Here is a 6,000-nt window from a genome sequence, read left to right as displayed (position 1 = left end):
TCTGTCTGGGGACCCCTCGAGGGGATCAGACCCAGAGTCAACTCTGCTTGGGGACCCCCCAAGGGACTGGACCCAGAGGGGACCCTGCCTGGGGACCCCCCCGAGGGACTGGCCCTGGGACTTTGCAGGGAGGAGAAGCACCTCCCTCCCCTGGAGCCCTGCCGCAGGGACAGCGGGGCCTCAGGCCCAGGCCTGCTCCTTCAGCACGCCATCTTCACCCCCAGGATGCTGGAGCCCCAGCTTCCCCCGGAGGAACAGCCCCCTGTGCCCGGAGACTCGGCTCCAACCTCTGACCACAGGATTCGGAGCCTGACCGCAGACCCTAGGCGCCCCCTACACGCTCAGGGAGAAGAGCCCCGGGGTGGGAGCTCTAGCGCCATGGCCAGCCCAGCCGTTCAGCCCTGCAGCCATGGGGGGACGGGATGAGGGGCTCTGAGACCCGCCTCCACATGGCCACGCTCCCGCCTCCCTCACAGGCCCTCTTCTGCGAGGCCACGTGGGGGCCCTCAGAGCAGGACGCCGAGGCTCAGCGGTGCGGGAGGGCAGCAACCCGAGGAGCGGAGGGGGTGCCTGCCCCCGGAGCCCCCCATTCCCCGACAAACATGCCAGATGTGGGTGGGCGCCGCCAGCGAGGACAGTGACCACTGGACCCAGCGCTTCTCAGCGACGCCCTGGGAGCCACCAGGGGCAGAAGGGGCCCCGAGGAAAGCTCCCTGCAGCAACAGCCCAGGTCAGGCTCTGCCCTGGCTGAGAGTGAGGGGGCCCCCAGCCCCCACGCCCCTCAACCATCTCGGGACAGCAGGGAGCCGGTCCCGCGGCAGGCCTGCCACATCTGACTTTCCGTCTTTCACACCCTCCTTCGCTGAGCTCAGTTAATTACAAAACTAGTTCACACTCCATTATTTTGACTTGCCTCCACCTCCCGACGCTGAGTAATTAGACGCCGTGTTCAGGCGCAGTGGAGCGCGACCTGGGTCCCTGTTCCCAGAAGGAGGCCTGGGCGGTGGGCGGGCTGCACCCGGGCCAGGCACGGGGCAGCCCGCCACGTTCCTGCAGGAAAGCATGCCCGCAAATTAATTAGCAATTAACAACTTTATTTGTAAAAGCAAGCCGAGGACGTACATCTTGTTAAAATGGAAGCTATTGTCTCCGGCCCAGTTTTAAATGAGGAATGAACAGGAATGCCAGAGATTGACAGTGCTCGGCAAGAGCATCTTCAAAAGCAATTTGCTGAATATTAATGAACCGAAAATGTCATTTCTGGTCCAATTACTAGAAGTAATTAGTTTTTTTTAATTATGGAGGAAGTGGAATTTTAATAAGGTCAATTTTAAAATTACAGTTTAAAAAATACTAATTGTATTGTCATCACATCTTATATAATAAATGACATTAACTTGCTAACATCTGTTGATTTTAATATAAATAAACCAAAAATATCATTGTGTCGCATTCTTTGGGGAAAGATGATACAGTGAGAGCTGGATGGCGTGTGAGGGGAGGAACAGGGCTCCAGCCACCCCACGGGAGCCCCAGGCCTCACTCTGGGACCTGCTCACCTGGACCACCTCAGAGGGGCCGCCTGGCACCTGGTCTGACCTGCCCTGAACACGAGGCTTTAAAATTCCACTCAGATCCAAGCTTCTGTGTGACATGGATAGCCTGCCCAGCCCTGCAGGAGGCAGCCAAGCCCTGGAGGTGACCAGCTGGTCTCCTGTCCATCACCAAGGGCGTGGCCAACCCCCTCCTCCAGGTCCAAGCCCACAGGGTTGCAAGCACTGCGCCCCCCTCTGCCCAGACGCATCTGATCCCTGGGGTCAGGCCCTGGTACAGGGGTACCCTCCTCCGACCCAAGCTCCTGGGCCCGAGCGTGAGGACACATGCCGTCAGGGACAACTTCCAGGCCCCTCCTGACCCCAACCCAACCCTGGCCTGGTGCACCTGCTCCACAGCAGCTCCATCCCGGCCGTGAGCACAGACCCCAGCCAGGCAGCCCCCTCACTGCCCTGGCGCTGTCACAGGGTGACCCTAAGGGACGCCCGTGGCCAGGCCCGCCCAGGCAGGAACGGGAATGGGAAGGCATCCCACAGGCAGGGTCACTGAGCCCCGGGTGGTGGACACGGGGCAGAGACCGGCTTATTCCGGGACCTCTGGACGGCCGTGCTCTGATGCACGGAGACGCCTGGGCCACGCTGGCCCTGGCGCTGGGGGCTGGGCTGCTTGGAGCCACTTGCAGACCTGACCGCATCTCCAGGCCGCGTCCACCCTCACACTGAGCTCCTACCACCACCATCACACTCTGAGCTGGGAAACGAGGACCAGAGGAGCTGTGAGTCCCAGCCCGGGGCTGCTGGGAGGCCGGGCTGGGCCAGGAGCCGAGGGCGTCTGGAGGGAGAGGCTGGGGGGTTCCGTCGGGGTTGGGACAGCCTCAGCCCTGGACGGCTCGGGGCCGACCCTTGGTCATTGCCGCTTCCGCCCGCTGGCAACTCTGAGAAGCGGCTGGCGGAGAAGGTCCGCACAGCCCTGCCAGCGGGCGCGGCTGGGCTCTTGGTCCTGGAGGGTGCTCCCGAGCAAGGAGATGAGGCCCCCCATCCCGCCCTCACACAGGACCGATGACCTGCTTAGAGCAGACACCCAGGAGTCTTCTCTGAACGAGTAAGTGATCCCAGGCCGGCTGGGGTCGTCCCTGGGGGTTATGATCGGCACCTCCCCCAAGAGCACAGCCGGGGTTTGACACAGCTGGCTCCGCTGGCTGTGTGCCTGTAAAAGGACTCAGCCCCGTCTGATGAAGCACCAAGCAGACCCTGCTGCCCGCCCGAGTGCCCGGGGCCTGAGCCCGTCCTGCCGGGCCAGGGCACTTCCTCAAGGGAGCAGCTCGCAGACGTTCAAGCCATCGGTGGGTGCTTGTGGGGTCCCTGGGAATGTTCAGTTGAATTTTAATTATCCAGATTAAGATCTACTGATAAAATTAGGACAAGCAGAAAGGTTGTATTTAAACACAGAACCCCAGAAATGAGCGCTGCCTGGATGATAAGCGACAGTAAGGACACTGAGGCCTGGGGGCAGGAGGGGCCGCGGACGCCCACTCGGGCTCGTGGCTCCTGCCCTGGGGAGAGGGGCACCCCCCAGGGAGAGCCCAGTGACAGGCCCAGCCTCGCCCCCTAAGGCGCCAGGTGCCAGGGCCCCATCCTTGGAGCCCGTTAGGTCGTGACCTTGTTACTCCCCCTGAAGGATGAGACCCTGAGGGTCCTAGGGGCGCAGAAGAGGCAAGGCTGGGATCTGAACGCAGGCTCACCGCCCTCGGGCGCTCACAGACAAGGCTCCCCTCCCCGTCTCCCCACTGTGTGCTCATCGTCTGCAGAAGCTGCGGGCACAGCATCCGCACCACAAGCCACTCACCCCCAGGAATGAAGGGGAGCGTTCGCATACTGTGTGTGCAGTGCCCAGCAGAGTGAAGGTGCCCTTCAAAAAAACATGAAAGCTGAAAAAACATGCAATGATCCAGGCCAGTTAGAGACTCAGACGGGAACACCAAACCTGAAAAATGTTCAGTAAGAGATGCAGGAAAAAGCGCGATGCCTTTGGTTGCAGAAGGAGCTCCTCAAGCAGGACACGTGAAGCCTGAAGCACATGGCCAAGAACATCCGTGTGGCCGCATTAAAATCACAGCTTCCTCTTTGACCAAAGACAGCACGAACGAGACAAGTCACAGAGAAGAGCAGAGTCTGCATTTGAATCAATGAAAAGGGAGCAATGTCCATAGGAAGTGAAGTGAAGTGAAGTCGCTCAGTCGTGTCCAATTCTTTGTGACCCCATGGACTGTAGCCTACCAGGCTCCTCTGTCCATGGTTTTTTCCAGGCAATAGTCCTGGAGTAGATCGCCATTTCCTTCTCCAGGGGATCTTCCTGGCCCAGGGATTGAACCTGGGTCTCCCACATTGTAGACAGATGCTTTACTGTCTGAGCCACCAGGGAAGTCCAGCAATGTCCATAATGGGCCCCAAATCCTGCCAGCCGGTAAGAAGACAGAGAGTTCACAGAGCAACAGACAAAGGGTGAGGACAGGAGAGTCCCAGAGGGAGGCTTGACACCAAACAGCTGGTGAAGGCAGGCTTCACCTTGGGATTTCAGCCCCAGGAAGGAAGCGGCTTCCCCAGTGTCTCAGGGGTAAAGAATTCACCTGCAGGGCAGGAGACACGAGAGTTGAGTGTTCGATCCCTGAGTCAGGAAGAGCCCCTGGAGGAGGAAATGGCACCCACTCCAGTACTCTTGCCTGGAGAATCCCATGGACAGAGGAGCCTGGCGGGCTACGGCCCAAAGGGTTGCAAACAGCTGGGCACGACTGAGCAGCTGAGTGCAGGAGCACCAGAGCAGCTGCCCTGCGTGGGTGTGGGTGTCACGTCAGGGACACGGGGACAGAATCTGCCAGCGGACCCAAGGCTGGAGATCCACTCACCCCACGAGTGTGCGCTGTAGCTCGAGGTTCGCCTTCTGCAGAAATCTTTACACATGTGACAAACAGGTTTGTACAAAAGTCCTCGTCAGCCCATCGTGTGTAAAAGCAAAGCTTCAGAACTCCCCCAGCAGTCACGGCTAAGAATGGGTCAGCCAATTCTTCTGCAGCATCTCAGGGAAAATAATGACATAATTGTGTCAACTTGAGAACATACTGTCTAGTGAAAACATACACAAACTGCGTGTGCGAATGTTCAGTCGCTCAGTCGTGTCCGACTCCGTGCGACCCCATGGACTGTAGCCCGCCAGGCTCCTCTGTCCTTGGGATTCTCTAGGCAAGAATACTGGAGTGGGTGCCATTTCCTCTTCCAGGGGATCTTTCAAACCCAGGGATCAAACCCATGTCTCCTGCATTGGCAGGAGGATTCTTTACCACTAAAACTGTGGAATTTGTTAAATGCATATGATCACTCACAAAAAAGTGTAAGAATGCAAAATAGTTTTTAAAGTTCCAGAGATCCTCTAAGGTTAAAACAGGAATGATTAAATGCCGCTTCAGGACCCTGGCTTCCTAGACCCCCGCCTGCGTGTTTCTTGTCTGCTTCTGTGTGATACCCACCGACTTCGGGTCAGGAGGGGCCTTCTCTTCCTTATGCTCTCCACAGGGCAGGCATCGGGGCATGGCCTAGCGGGGTCTTCTGCCCAGGGTCCCCGGGTCTGCAGTCACAATGTGGTTGGGCTGGGGTCCCACCCGGAGACTCAGCAAGGGGAGCGTCTGCCTCCTTTTGCCTGTGGCACTGGGGCTGGGGGCTTACAGCTGCCTGTTGGCTGGAACTGACAGGCAGGCCAGGTCAGGACAGGGTCTGGGGGTGGGTCTGGGGATGCAGACGAAGCCTCCCCTTCTACAGTGGCCCCTGGCTTTCACCACCCGGGACTGCAAGGAGGCCAGTGTTCCAGGGCGCTGTGGAAATGCAGTGGAGACAGGACACGTGAGAAGCTGTGCGACTCACCTATCACTCTTCACGGTTCTGGGCTAACCTGACGCGGCCGGTGGAGTCCCTCCACAGAAGTCACAGACGGAAGAGCCTTTTGTTGGTATTATTGTTAGAAATGCTTCTAAAAAGGTTTAGCCCCGTGAGAATTTTCAGCTCAGGTTTTATCATCCGTATGATCGGGAAGGGTGGTTCCTGAGTGGGCTCGGATGCACCGCATTGGGTGCCTGTGGGTTTGGGAGGAAGAGCGTGGGGCTGTGGAGGCCACTGGTGAAGAGGAGTGTGTGCAGGTGCACGTGTGTGCAGGTGTGTACAGGTGTGTGTGCAGGTTGTGGGGTGTGTGCAGGTATGTGTAGGCACAGGTGTGTACATGTGTGCACAGGTTGTGGGTGCATTCAGGTGTGTGTATGCACAAGTGTGTACATGTGTGTGCAGGTTGTGGGTGCGTGCAGGTATCTGTAGGCACAGGTGTGTACATGTGTGCACAGGTTGTGGGTGCGTGCAGGTGTGTGCAGGTATGTGCAAGCACAGGTGTGTACACGTGCGCAGGTCA

This window comes from Oryx dammah, unplaced genomic scaffold, assembly GCF_014754425.2.
Source record: "Oryx dammah isolate SB20612 unplaced genomic scaffold, SCBI_Odam_1.1 HiC_scaffold_29, whole genome shotgun sequence".
Taxonomy (NCBI): domain Eukaryota; kingdom Metazoa; phylum Chordata; class Mammalia; order Artiodactyla; family Bovidae; genus Oryx; species Oryx dammah.
This window is presented reverse-complemented; position numbering follows the sequence as displayed.